The 15,662-nt window shown below is 43.5% G+C and overlaps 1 protein-coding gene across 6 annotated transcripts in view; it reads right to left on the reverse strand.

Moving 5' to 3' along the window:
- The window catches only part of CDK6 (cyclin dependent kinase 6), a 260,451-nt gene that overhangs the window by 52,519 nt on the left and 192,270 nt on the right, over nt 1-15,662 (reverse strand).

A 15,662-nucleotide genomic window follows, 5' to 3' on the forward strand; every position in this document is an offset into this window, starting at 1 on the left:
GGAAGTATCTGCCTTACAAATCAGTGTGAAAGGGAATTCTGTCCAATAAGATCATTAAATGAGGCTTCCCTGATGGCTCAGATGGTAAAGAATCTGTCTGCTGTGCAGGAGACCCGGGTTCAATCCTTAGGTCGGGGAGAACTGCTGAAGAAGGGAGTGGCTACCCACTCCAGTATTCTTGCCTGTACAATTCCATGGACAGAGGAGCCCGGCAGGCTACACTGCTCCACAGGGTCACAAAGTTAAATGTGTAAGTCATTGCTCTTTTCTTGATGGAGACCAGTGAGCCAGGCACACAACCACAGACATGAAAAAGAACAAAGTACATTCTGTTCAACGAATGTCTCGTTTTCCCCCTCAGATTCCTGCACAGACACACGGTGAGACAAAATCATTTTCATCTGTGATTGAGTTTCTTCCTGCTGACTGTTTGGAGTTTCCCTATGAGCTGGTATGAGGCGCTCCTTCCTGTGCCTCAGAACAAGACTCTCTGGTGGCCAGTATACACTGGAGACTGCGCTCCGGATTCTGTGAAGCACACAGGAAACAGGACAGGGACCACCAGTTCCTCTCGGTCCCAGAGGCAGCTGATCCCTCACCCCGGAGTGCCCCACCTGGCTTCTCTAATCCCACTGGATGGGTTTGCTGAGACTCACTGTATGCTCAGCCAGACTCCAGGATCAGTTCTAGCCTTGTGGTGACTGTGGTGGGGCGGAGGGGAAGAGACACGAGGAGCCCTGCGACGATTAGTCATTACTTCAATATTGAGTCATTTGGCCATACCGCCCAGTGCCCTCAGGCAGGAGGCTCTGTGGGATCCAGTACTCCAGGTCCTAGGCTTTCTGACCTTGAATACTCCTAATGTCCAGGGTTACCTCTGACAGGAAGCCACCCCTTATCCTGTTCTAGAAAAAATGATACACCCAGGCCCTTTAACAATATGAACAAAATGACAGGGGTTAAAGTTTACTATGCATATGCAACGTGAAACAGAAAGCTCACTGCTTTACATGTGCTGTTTAATTTAACCTCAGGTCCACACTAGGTGAGAACTCTATATTAATATCATCACTTTGCAGGTGAGGAAACTGAGGTGGGAGAGATGGTTAATAATGAGTCACCACGACCCAGCCAAGAAGCGATAGAGACAAATTAAATGTTCCAAAACTGCTTCCTGCAACCCCTTCACTACATTGCACTCTTCAGATATGGGACTGCTACTGGACCTGAGACTCCGACTGAACAAAAATTCTAGTTTTTTTTTTTTTTAAAGAAAAATTAATGAATGGAACCAACCCTGATAAGCTGGATGTTGAGATCAAGTAGCATTCTTTAGTTGAATCTGAGAAAAGAAAAGAGGAGATCCCCAAGAGCTGGGAGCTCACCAAGAACATGAAGCCAGCTTGCCATACTTCCATAGCTTATTCATTCCTTCAGCACTCCTGGGGGTCTGGGATGTGTGTGCTTCACTGTGCCAGACGAAGGGAATTCAGGAGGGCATGAATGCTATGGGCCCTGACCTTGATGTGGTCCCTTGGATTTCAGGGAGGAAGAAAGAGAAATGGCCATTAAATAATTGAGTGCAAAAGAGAAAATAAAATGCTCTGATGAAGAAGAGAAGAGTGGTCAGAAAAGGCCTCTCTGAGGTGCTGACATTTAACCTAGAGGATGACACAGAAGAAGCAGTTGATGAGATCTGTTCACTTCCCCTTCATCTTTGGTAATAACTGGAATTTTTGAGTACTTTTCAAGGGTATTTACAATTTGGGTTCCTTAAAGCAGGCCAACCACTATCTTATAATCTGTATGTGCCCGTGTGCTCAGCTATGTTCATCTCTTTGCAGCCCCATGGACTGTAGCCTACCAGGCACCTCTATCCATGGAATTTTCCGGGCAAGAATACTGGAATGGGTTGCCATTTCCTTTTTTCAGGGGATCTTCCTGACCCAGGGATTGAACCTGAGTTTCCTGCACTTCTTGCATTGGCAGACAGATTCTTTACCTAGGAAGCCCAACAATCTGTATGCTTTCTCTGCCCAGTTTAAAATATCACCAATATGATATAAACAATATGGAACCGTTCAGACCAGAACTATCCTCATTTCTTTTTTCTTAAATACAGAAAATCACTTCAGAATCAGGAAGAAGCGGAAAATTCTTTTGAGTTTTGTCGAGTTCATCCAAGTGTACTGTTTGCTTCTTCCCCGCGGAATTGTCATATCAGCTTTAGGAAAGATGATGAAAGACAAGGATTGGGCCCAGAGGATGCTAAGGAAACAAGGCCAAATTTGCTTTCCACGTGGGCCCTTAGGGGGAAGAGTGGAAGGCAAAAGCAGTGAACTGGGTCCAGATTTTTTCTATCAATGCTGTGTAGTGGTTAGATGAGGAACTCGAAACCAAAAGGCTTCTTTCCTTCACATTTCTGGAAGTGGTAATTTTATTATCTCACCAGTAGAGATTCGGCAGAGTCTGCTGAAGCCAACAGCACAGAGGACCCAGGGTTCTTTTCTCACGACAATCCAACTGTATTTCCTCTGGGAGAAGGATGCTCCCTACGAATATGTGGGGTTGGAACCGGAGGCCGTTTAGAGCTAAGGAGGGGATGTTTTTGATGTCTGGAGAGTTCCAACCATGATTAGATTTTTGGGTGCAAAGACTGCACTGCGCATTCTCTTCACGGAGCAATGTGAAGTTATAAGGCCCTCTGCTTCCTGGCTTCCAGAAGTTGGTTTTTTTCTCCATCACGGTTTCCTCTAACTACTGAATAATTAACCCTAATGACTAATCTAGTCTCCTAGGAAAAAGGCTTGTGAAATCTGTTCCTGATGCATATCATAAGTGCGGAAGGCTGTATTAGGTAATGGGGGAATTCTCCGGTGCTCCAGTCTTAGGACTCTGTGCTCTCACGGCCAAGGGCCTGGGTTCAGTCCCTGGTCAGGGAAATAAAATCCCACAAGCCAAAATAATAACAATAAGCATGGTCTGAGAAGGTCCAAATTCCTTTCCCAGTGCCTGGCCCATCCTGGGACAGAGGGAGGAAGGGACAGCCGTGTTCTGTTTCAGAGATCTCTTCCTATCACACAGAAGCGCTGGAGGGCAGCTGCGCTCCTGCTCTCTGTTGTCAGTCAGGGGAACTCCGCACGAACTAACCGAAGCTGTCACCATCTGAGGCTGCCCACGGGGTCAGACATGTGGCCTGGCGCTGCTCCGTCACAGGGCCACGTATCCAGAGGGGGCCAAAGCCCTCTCTCTGTAACAGCTTGGCCACCTGTCTGCGATGGAAGACAAATCCCATTTCATGAGGCTTGGCGCAGAAAGCAGACGCCCCCATCCCCAGGTCCAAAAGCACTGAAGTGGCGGAAGGAAAAGAGGAGAGAAGGGTAGACTCCAAGGTGGAGGTAAAAAGTGGATCTTTTCAGAGAGGGCCCTCTGGTCAATCGGCTTTGGATTTGATGGTGTTTTGACCCAGCTCTCAACAATCTTAATCTGCATTTCGCAGGCTTTCAAGATAGTTCTCTTACTGAAGCAATGCAGTGCCAAAGACATGGTGTCACGGGGCTTTGCCTTTTCCTGCTTTTAAAGGCCATCAGAACCATCATTCCCTAACATACCGACACAGGAAAAGAAAGATGAGGCTTATCTCACAGTTCAGCTATTGTGTGACCAGCATGTCAGCGGCACAAGAAAGATAGGCAAGATAGGCAGAGGCTTGCAAAATAAGGTCTGACCCAAGCCTCACCTGATTCCGTTTCTATCTTGCTGAAAGCGCATGATAATAAGATTTCAAACTCATTAGAAACCATGGTTGTTCACGGTTTTAGAAGTGAGCTTGTACGACCCAGGGGAGCGCTCCTGATCACTTTGCAGTGAAGTCACCGTCACAAACAGGATTTCCTAAGGAGGTCTCAGGGCGAGGAAGCTTCGTTCTCGAGTTGGCCCTGCCATCTGGGCAGCCCCGCTGCTCCTCCTCTGCTGTAAACAGGCGGTCAGAAGGTCCCAGGGAACACCCCTGCCTATTGTTCCCGGTCCTCTCACTTCCCTTTCATCTCTGGGAATAGCTGGAATTTATGAGTACACGGGCTGGCGTTCCAAGCTTTTCCTTCGGAGTTTATTTACTTCATGGATCCTCCTTAGAAGGGCCCCGTCTTCTGCCTGCCCCACCCCCCCAATCCCAGCTGTAGTTGCCCAAAGGTGTGGCTTCCTCACTACGCACACACGGCTAAACTGAATGGAAGAGGAGACAGAAAGGCTGCGGCCCCGTGGTGAGCGTGCATGGAACACACGCTTTCCCATTTGATGCCTACTGCTCCAGCCAGCTCTCACGTTTCCAAGGGCACGCTGCAACTTCTGTGGCCTGCCTAATGAACTTCTGGTTAAAGATTCAATCTAAGAGCTTCAAAATCCAGCCCAGAGCGAACTTCATGAAATCTCTAGTATTGTAGTCCAGTTCAGAGTAATGTCAAACTCCCATGTGGTATTTAAATCTGTACCACGTAGCTTAGCACTGACACATGCCTCATGAGATTCTAATGCAGCTTGCTTACCATGATTACGTGCGAACACACCAAGTCTGTGTTATTCGCTCATACAAACTCTAACCTCTTTGAGGTCCTGGCCACAGACCTTGGTATGTATGTGTAAGTGAGAAGTGCTGTTTCACTTTGCCATCTTCCACAGTGCCCAGAATAATCTTAACCATCTAGGTTTGCAAAAGATAACTGAAACACCATCTGAGTCCCAGCTTTCAGCACCTTTCATTTCCTTATGATGCAAGTCAGTTAAATGGAAACATCAGAATTACCCAAATGGACAATGCTAGCAGGAGTATCTAGGACTGGTACCATGTAATATGTCTACATCATTTCAATTAGTAAAATGATGTAACATCTCTAAATTAAAATTTAAGTGCTTCCTGCGAATAGGCTTCCCAGGGGTGCTAGTAGAAAGAACTCGCCTGCCAGTGCATGAGCTGTAAGAGACACAGGCTCAATCCGTGGGTTGAGAAGATCCTCTGGAGAAGGAAATCGCAACCCAGTCCAGTGTGCTTGCCTGGGACATTCCAGAGACAGAGGAGCCTAGTGGGCTATGGTCCATAGGGTCGCAGGGTTGGACACGACCGAAATGATAGCACACATGCACGGGAATATGAAATAAAAAATGATCAAACCGCAGTAAAGACAAATTTTGAGGTTGTGAGAACAGGGAGAAACACAACAAAACTGTTCAGAGGAAGGCATGGACCCAAATAATGCATTTGGCCCATTCTGCGACTCAGAATGACAGATAGGCTCTGAGCTAGAGAGACGGTACTCTGTTCATGCATTCATTATTTATTTACTCGGTGCCCGCTCTGCACCATGCCATGTGAGCTGTTAGGGATACGGTGGTGAGAAAAACAGAGATGGTCCAGAGTTGCATGAGTGACGGGACAGGCAGGTTTTAAACCAGGAACTCTAATAAATATGTAATTAGCTACTACCATTGCAGTGAGTAATAAAGTAGCCTTTGTCTCTAACCCAGGAGTCTTCTGTCTTCTGCCAGCATCCATGAAACTGTGGCAGGCTAATTTGTTAGCCTGCAATAGTGTAGTATCTTCACAGTCAACTGAAAGCCTGAAGAATGAGGACTTTTTACTTTAGAAAGGAAAACACCAAGAAGGTGAGAAGGCTGAAGCCTACAAAATCGGTAAGAAGCAACTTGGTTGTGTTCACTTCTCTTGAATACCAAATCAAAGAAGCATTTGGGAGAGGTAAGTTCAGAACAAAAGGAAGGAACTTCTTCACAGAGGGGGTAACCTTATAGAAGTTACCACCTCAATAAGCGGTGCTGGCTGAAAGTACAAGCTGTTTTATTTTTTAAGTATTTTTTTAAGTCTTCTAAAAATTATTTTAAAATTTATTTGTAATTGGAGGAAAATTGCTTTACAATGTTGTGCTGGTTTCTGTTGTACAACAACATGAGTCAGCCATAAGTATCCATGTGTCCCCTCCCTCTTGAGCCTCCCCTCCACCCCACACACATTCCGCCCCCGGGTCGTCACAGAGAGCACCACTGTGAGCTCCCCTAGGTATGCAACAACTTCCCACTGGCTATTTTACATATGGTAGTGTGTATGTTTCTATGCTACTCTCCCAATTTGCCCACACTCTCCTTTCCCCGCTTTTAAAAACCTTTATTGAATTTGTTACAATATTGCTTCTGTTTTATGTTTTCGTTTTTTGGTCATGAGGTACCTGGGATCTTCCCCAGGGATCAAACCTGCGCCCTCTGCACTGGAAGACAAAGTCTTAGCCACTGGACCGCCTGGGAAGGCCCCTACAAGCTGTTTTTTAAAAAGGCCACGCTAACTTTATGGATGACACGTGGACTGCCCAATTCAACATGCATTTGATGACCCAGTCTTTGCCAAGTAGAGGATCATGTCCTTGTACAATGACATCTTCATTATCTATCTCAGAGAAGGACTACTGGGAAAAGTCATTAACCTGCCCTAACAAGGGCCGTTTTTAACCTAAAAAATAAGAATTAGGCTCTCCCTTGCTTTATCTAAGTCGAATCTGGGTAAACGTACATTTCTGTTGTTTAGTCGCAAGAAGACTGGAGTGGGTTGCCATTTCCTTCTCCAGGGGATCTTTCCAACCCAGTGCTTGAAGCCCACCTTCTGTATTGGCAGGCAGATTCTTTACCACTGAGCCACCGGGGAAACTTGTAAACAGACATAGATACATATATTTGGAACTATAAAATCTTTTAGAACACTTCTAGGAAATTCGAAGAGGCATATCTTGGAAAATATGTTCCATGGTCAAAAATGTTTGCAGAGAAATGCACTATATATCCTTGGACATTGAAAATTCATATTAATAATAAAGGCTCTGACAAATCCTGAGTAAGGAAACTAAACCTATCATTTCCAAAGTTATTCTAATATTATTCTGCTATACCACAGCATGCCTATTATCTTATGAAACATCATTTCATAAAAGAACAGATAGGGAATGTTCTTTTAAGGTGTTAAAAAATGAAGATTTATCTGGTAATTAATATAAGGCCACATTATCGGTAAAGCTCCACCAATGTGAAGTGGAAAATAACAGTAAGAAGCGACAGAAAGGGATGCCAGGTAACTGGACCTCCTGGTGTGGCCTGCTGGCACACAACAGGTAGGTGATCTGCAGTTAGAGATCCTTGGGCTCAACTGGTTTTCACGTACAAGGAGTCAGAAAGACCCAGTTTCAGGAATGTTTGCATGTTTAGGGACAGCATAACAAACATAATTATAGCTAACACTTGTTGCTGCCGATCAAGGTGCTAGGTGGTAGTTTGAGCACATAAAGTTCTCACAGTACATTACGAGAGAGGCCCTCTTATCATCCATTTTCACAGAAAAGGAAACTGAGGTATAGGGAAGTTCCGTAACTGGCCCAAGACTACACAGCTAGTCAGTGAAAGAGCTGGGATTTAAACCCAGGCAGGCTGGCTCCAGAGTGCCAACCTCTATGGAATTCCAGCATGTATTAGCAAACTTCCATGTCACCAGCGTAATCCATGGCACAAAGCAACTCGCTGGACCTTTAAGTCGAGTTGAAGCCTGATGTAAGCAGCTTTCATAAATAACACCCAGAACTCTGCTAATACATCTTGAAAAGCTTGTCAAAGTTTTACAGTTGTACCAGAAGAAATTACACACAAATGGGACAGCATGGACCTACTGTCAAAACAATCTCCCCTTTGTATAACTTCTTCTTCTCACCAATTTCTTACTATACACAACAGTAACCTTAGGAAAACAAACAAGAATCTACAAATACGCTCACTCTCTTTGAATCACAGCAGTGCACAAGGCCACTTTGTTAAGATTTTTTTTTTTTTTTTTACTGTTTTAGTCGCTAAGTTGTGTCCAACTCTTTTAAGACCCCAAGGACTGTAGCCCACTAGGCTTCTCTGTCCATGGGATTCTCCAGGCAAGAATACTGGAGTGGGTTGCCATTTCTTTCTCCAGGGGATCCTCCCAACCCAGGGATCAAACCCGAGTCTCCTGCACTGGCAGGAGGATTCTTAACCACTGAGCCACCAGAGAAGCCCCTTTGTTAAAACAGCCCATCTCTAAAACAACTTTTCTTACACAGAATGATACATCCGTTTTTCCCCCAGACACCCAATCCTATGTAAACTCTTAGCCGAGTGCTGAGTACAGACTCGCTCTGGGTCCTCCTGGCCTTCAGAACTAGTGGCTCACCGTGGAGAGAATCCCAGACTGAAAACACTTCCCCAGCCATGATGAACAGTGTGTTCTGCAGCATTTACCACTGCTTCCATCCCATCCTGCCGGGTGTATTTGTTGTTGTGTTGTTATTATTTTATGTATCGGTGTGTTGGCCTGCTGCTGCTGCTGTATCGGATTACCACCAATTTTGTGGCTTAAAGCAACAGTCAGGATTCATCTCAAAGTTCTGCAGATCACACGTCCAGGTATGGCTTGGCTTAACTGGTTCTCTGCTTAGAGTCTCACGAAGGGCTGCATTCCACTCTGGAGGTTTGGATCTGCTTCTCGTCTCACTTGGGTTGTTGGCTGAACCCAGTTCCATGTGGCTGTTTTATGGAGGTTCCTGATTTCTTGCTGGCTGTCAGTGGCCCTCCGCCCCCTCCAGAGGCCTCTCTCTGGTTCTAATCTCAGAGGCTGTGACAGTGGGTCAAATCCTTCTCACGCTTGGAATCTGACTTCCTCTTCTGTCCCATCTCTTTTGCCTCCAGCCTGAGAAAGTTCTCTTTTAAAGAGCTTATGAACAGAAACAGACTCACAGACTTAGAAAACAAACTTGGTTTTAGTCACTCAGTCGTGTCTGACTCTGCTGCGACCCCATAGACTGTAGCCCGCCAGGATCCTCTGTCCATGGGATTTCCCAGGCAAGAATACTGGAGTGGGTTGCCATTTCCTTCTTCAATATATGAAATAGATAACCAACAAGGACCTACTGTACAGCACAGGGACCTCTACTTAATACTCTGTTATAACCTGTATGGGAAATAAAATTTAGAAAAGAACAGATTCATGTATGAAAATGAAAGTGTTAGTCACTCAGTCGTGTCCAACTCTTCGCGACCCCATGGACTGCAGCCTGCCAGGCTCCTCTGTCCATGGGATTCTCTGGGAAAGGATACTGGAGTGCGTCGTCATTCCCTTTCCCAGGGGATCTTTCTGGCCCAGGGATTGAATCTGGGTCTCCTGCATTGCTGGCAGATTCTCTACCGTCTGAGCATATGTATAACTAAATTACTTTGCTGTACACCTGAAACTAACTTTTTTCATGAAAGTGAAAGAGGAGAGTGAAAAAGTTGGCTTAAAGCTCAACATTCAGAAAACTAAGATCATGGCATCTGGTCCCATCACTTCATGGCAAATAGATGGAGAAACAGTGGAAACATTGGCTGACTTTATTTTTCTGGGCTCCAAAATTACTGCAGATGGTGATTGCAGCCATGAAATTAAAAGACGCTTACTCCTTGGAAGGAAAGTTACGACCAACCTAGACAACATATTCAAAAGCAGAGACTTTGCCAACAAAGGTCCGTCTAGTCAAGGTTATGGTTTTTCCAGTGGTCGTGTATGGATGTGAGAGCTGGACTGTGAAAAAAGCTGAGTGCCGAAGAATTGATGCTTTTGAACTGTGGTGTTGGAGAAGACTCTTGAGAATCCCTTGGACTGCAAGGAGATCCAACCAGTCCATTCTAAAGGAGATCAGTCCTGGGTGTTCATTGAAGGATTGATGCTGAAGCTGAAACTCCAGTACTTTGGCCACCTGATGTGAAGAGCTCACTCATTTGAAAAGACCCTGATACTGGGAAAGATTGAGGGCAGGAAGAGAAGGGGATAACAGAGGATGAGATGGGTGGATGGCATCACCGACTCAATGGACATGGGTTTGGGTGGAGTCCAGGAGTTGGTGATGGACAGGGAGGCCTGGCATGCTGCGGTTCATGGGGTCGCAAAGAGTTGGACATGACTGAGCGACTGAACTGAACTGAACTTTAATTAACACAACATTGTAAATCAACTATTCTCCAAACTAAAATAAAATTTTTAAAAAATTAAGAAAAAAATTTTCATATCATTAGATGGGGCCTATCCAGATAATCCAGAATAACTTATTGTAAGGTTCACTTTATTTTATAAGCAGTTTTTAAATTTATTTTTGGTTCTGCTGGGTCTTCACCACCGTGTGCTGGCTTCTCTAGTTGTGGTGAGCAGGGGCTACGTTCTAGCTGCCGTGTACAGGCTTCTCATGTGGTGGCTTTTCTTACCGTGGAGCACGGGCTCTAGAGCACGGGCTCAACAGTTGTGGCACATGGGCTTAGCTGCTCTGTGGCATGTGGGATCTTCCCAGAACAAGGATAGAACCCGTGTCCCCTTCATTGGCAGGTGGACTCTTATCCACTGTACCTCCGTAAGTTTCAGGTTCATTATCTTAATTACAGTGCAAAATCCCGTGACCCATTATAACAAAACAAATTAGGTGCATATTTAAACATGTTTAGGGGCCATTCTGGGTACCACGCTTGGTGGACATTTCTGTGCCAAGATGGCTAACAGGTGAATGATATGCTAACCACTTGCCTGAAAAAACAAAACCAAAGCAAAGGAAGAGTTTCACAGCAAAGATGTTCAATTCCTAGTTTTAACTCATTTCCGGGAGCCTGCAAGCCCTGGGAAATAGGATAAAAATCAACAGCCAGTTGGGAACTGGTAGAAGGCCTCTGGTATAAAGAGAAAAATGATCTTCCTGACATCGGCAAAGGGTAGCTGGAAGGATCCACCGCCAGAGCAGAGGATGGCTTCCGGGGACTGAAGAGAGTACAGGAGTTGATACAAACGGATGTTGTTAGGAAAGCATCTCCATAGCCTGCGATAGTATTTAGAAACTTTTTTGTTTTAAACATGAAAGGGCTGGAGCATGATTCTGGATAACCCTGATATGCTAGCCAGTAACCCTTCAGTACCTGCGGTGTTGGAGAAGACTCTTGAGAGTCCCTTGGACAGCAATGAGATCGAAGCAATCAGTCCTAAAGGAAATCAACCCTGAATATTCACTGGAAGGGCTGATGCTGAAGCTCCAATACTTAGGCCACCTGAGGCAAAGAGCCAACTCATTAGACTGGGAAAGATTGAAGGCAGGAGGAGAAGGGGACCACGGAGGATGAGATGGTTGGATGGCATCACCGACTCAATGGACATGGGTTTGAGTAAACTCTGGGAGCTGGTGATGGACAGGGAAGCCTGGCGTGCTGCAGTCCACGTGGTCGCAAAGAGTTGGACATGACTGAGTGACAACAACCCTTCAGCTGGATCCTAGGGAAGCCCTGGTGATCTGCGGAGAGAGAGGCAGGGGCACGTAGGAAACTGGGCTTCTCGGGGCAGTGGGTCTTTTAGCACCGGGAAAACTGGAAGTGTGTCAATATCTTAACAACGAGTAGCAGAGGCAGTGATATTAACAACACAGTGACATCCAGCAACACAAGTAACATGCCGGTGGGCACTCTCACTTCTAAGAGCTGCACAGCACGCACTTTCCTATTTCCACCCTCCTCATAAATCGTACTGATAGCGGTTATTTATAAAGCAATTTCACTCATGTGGAACATGTTGATTGACTCCAGTTTTTTTTTTTGTATTAATATAGATAATCTTTAAATAGAACATTTCAGGATTAAAAGAAAAATGGGAAAATGTCAGGAATTACATAGAAAGGTATGTATCCCACTTGAAAGTTTACCCAAATTTGCCTTTTGTATCATTTCCTCAGTCCTCCTAAGTGTCAGTTCTCCCTTTGTGCCTCCGAAGGGGGCTGTAATTTGGCTACTCCATTTTACATCTTTATAATTGTTCCTTATCCCATTCATCTCCCTTTCTATTTCATCTTTCCTTTGACTGACTCCTCTTCTTTATTTAAAGGCCTTTGGAAACCATTTCTTTCTAGTCATAGGTGGCCTAAAATGAAACATAATTTTAGACCCATTTAATTAGACTTTTAAATCTGATGGTACACTCTGCCTGAAGCTTCTTCAGGGGAATTTCTGAAGTCCAATTATAGGGCTATTCTCATAATAAGGACCATTAATTTATAATGGAATTATTTGCTTTTAAGCTTCATCCAGATGCTGTTGTGAAAAATATACTAGTTCGACCACATTCCTACCGGGTCATTAGATGGCCAGTACCAACAGGTGAGGGCTGCTGAAGCCACGGTTCTCAGAACCTCTGTGAAGAGCTGGGTGTCTGTAGATATTGTGTCCCACAGGGAATCTCATTAGTCCTTTCGTGCTGTGGTCATCCATTCTTTTCTTAAAATAAAAAATTTATTGAAGTATAGTTGAGTTACAATGCTGTGTTCATTTCTGCTGTACAGCAAACTGCCTCAGTTGATACAAATACACTCTTTTTCCTATTCTTTTCCATTCCTGGTTTATCACATGATACTGAATATAGCTCCCCATGCTATCCAGCAGGACCTTGCTGTTGACCCATCCGATATATAACAGTTTGCATCTGCTAATCCCAAACTCCCAGTACTTCCCTCCCCACCCCCACCTTTGGCAACAAGTGGGTCCTCTATGTCTCTAAGTCTCTTTCTGTTTTGTGTGTATGCTCATTTGTGTTGTATTTTAGATTCTGTAGAAGGGCTATCGTATGGTATCTGTCCTTCTCTTTATGACTTAATTGGCTTGGTATGATTTTCTTCAGCTCCATCCATTTGTTGCTGCAAATGGCATTATTCTTTTCAACGGCTACTATCCCAGTGTATACACCACATATATCTTCTTTATCCATTCATCTGTCAGTGGACACTGAGGTTGTTTCGATGTCTTGGCTATTGTAAATAGTCATCCTATGAACACAGGGGTGTGTGTACCTCTTTGAACTATAGTTCTGTCTGGGTATATCCCAGGCGTGCAACTGGCGGATCACATGGGAACTTTATTTTTAGTTTTTTGAGGAACCTCCACACTGTATTCCATAGTGGCTGCACCAATTTACAATCTGTGGTCACCTATTCTTGATGTGCTAATTTTGATATCCCTCTCAGTCAAATCAAGCATGCCCAATTGGTATTTAACAAACAAACAAGACAGTAATGGAATCCTTACATATTGGAACCTCTATGTTCTGGGGTCACAGACTTTCCCTCACAAATCTAGCCATTTCTTTATTCTCTTCTGACTTGTAGAATAAAAGAGAAGTCTGAGGTCAGCCTGATTTCCTTTCTTCTTGTATGGCTTTCAAATAAGTTTATTGGTCTTCACAGGCTTTTTTCTTTCTCTATGCAATTCTAACACGTCCCAGTGTGAGCTTTATGTCGGTCTGATGTTCTTCAGACCACCATCTGATCAGCAAATCTTCTCTGGTCTCATTCCTTGGTTTAAATGTAGGCATGTGTCATAACAGTTCTGAGGATGAATCTCAGTACACCTATTTGGAACTCTGGGACAAAAGAATGTGTTCTTTGTCCAAAACCTGGAACTACCAGAACCACTTGGCCATGAGGGAAGACAGTCTTCAAAGATGCCACCACAATGAAGAGAGTCTCAGCAAAATGGAGCTGCAGCTTATACATCAAGCCAACTCTGAAGCTCATCTATCTCTGGAATCACCATTTATGTGAGCTAACAAATTCCTTAGTCTTTAGCTTATCTAAGTTGATTTGAGTTCTGTACCCATAGCCCTGAGCATCCCAAACTACTGGTTTTTCTCTTCTGTAATGATTTTCGTCAAAATATTGTGAGATCTTTCAATCCATATACTCAAGTCATGTCTTAGTCTATGTTTTTGATTATCGCATGTCAAGACCATTGATTTCTTATGCCAGATTCCCATTCTCTAGTCTTCATATTTGTCCTTTTCTTACCGTTTAAACCACGAACAATTTTGTTCATCAGTGTTCTGTGAGAACTTCTCAATACTGTCCTTCACATCAAAGATTCCATTTCCTATATTAATTCTTTTTACTGCCTATTCTCAGATTTCAATTGTGCTACTGTACTTGATTTCTTTATAATTTCACATTTTATGTATCTCCCTTTCCATTTCAGTTACTGTTTCTACATTTCAGGATGTTCAGTTCTTGTTGCCTCTTGTTTCTCTCTTATTTTTATTTCTCTTTTCTTATTTCTTATTTTCTCTCTTATTTTTCTCTTACGAAAATTAAGTATAGTTGATTTACAATGTTGTCCTATTTTTAGGTGTACAGCAAAGTGATTCAGTAATATATATATATATTCTTTTCCATATCCTTTTCTATTACAGGTTATTATAAGGTATTGAATATAGCTCCCTGTGCTATACAGTAGGTCATTGCTTTCCTTTTTATAAAAATCTATTTTATATATAGTAGAGTATATCTGTTAATCCCAAGATCTAGTTTATCCCTCCCTCCCCTTCCCCTATGGTAACCATAAGTTTGTTTTCTATGTCTGTGAGTCTATTTCTGTTTTGTAAATAAGTTCTTTTGCATGATTTTTTTTAGGTTCCACAAATAAATGATATCATATGATACTTGTATTTCTCTGTCTGATTAACTTCACTTAGTATGATAATCTCTAGACCCATCCATGTTGCTGCAAATGGTATTATTTCATTCTTTTTTATGGCTGAGGAATATTCCGTTGTGCGTATCTCACACACACACACACACACACACACACACACACACCCTCTTTAACCATTCATCTGTCGATGGACACTTGTGTTGATTCCACTGTTTCTCTTTTAGAGAGTATGTCGTCTAGCACTGTCTTGAGTTAGTCTACTGATTTTTAGAAATTTCTTCTGGTTTTGCTAGTTAATCATTTTCAGAGTTTTATATCATTTTTTAGGCTTCTAGAGACTGTTGCTTTGTAGTATTTTTTTCAAAAGTAACAAGAATTTTATTCCTTTAGTTTATCTCATTCTTCTAAGAAGGACAGTCTCCCCAGACAGACAATGTGTAGTTAACAAAATGCAGACATTACTTTGGCCCATTCTGTAAGCGTTTAACAGCCTCTGAGTAGCTCTTAGATCAATCTTAGTGTCTTGCATGTTTCCCCGCACACTGCTCTCATGCCTCTGTCTCCACCTACTAAATACCCTGTTCTCCTCACCTCCCCTGATCTCTTTTGGTACATATGTTTTCCTGGTATTTGTACCCATACCCAGGAGAGAAAGAGCTGTAACACTGATGGCAGAGGGGAGTCAGTCCACTGTGGAGATCTCACTAGGATCTGTGGTGGAAACAGCTGACTATTTTTTGAACTACGATCAGCTCGGTGTTTCTAAACAAGGGACTGAGGGAGGGGCAGCAAGGTCTGTTTATTTCCAGGTGCACACGAGAGCTGAATCACCAAACGGGGTTTTAAATCTGGTTCTGGCTAAATGGGGTCCTTTCACATAATTCAGATAATTATTTCATTGCCAGTTATAAGTGCTGGGGGTTTCACCTTTTTAGTAAGAAACAGAGAAGGGCAGTAGGTATCATTTTAAACTAAAAGCTTCTAATATTTTTACTGCGTTCTGATTGAGGGCTCACATATGTAATACAACAAGAAACTGTTTTTACTCAATATATAAAAAACGTATCAGTTTAGATAAAAATGAGAAATGTCTGTGTATTTCAGTTCAGTGCCACTTCTAA

Source organism: Bos taurus, chromosome 4 (genome assembly GCF_002263795.3).
Source record: "Bos taurus isolate L1 Dominette 01449 registration number 42190680 breed Hereford chromosome 4, ARS-UCD2.0, whole genome shotgun sequence".
In the NCBI taxonomy this organism is placed as follows: Eukaryota; Metazoa; Chordata; class Mammalia; order Artiodactyla; family Bovidae; genus Bos; species Bos taurus.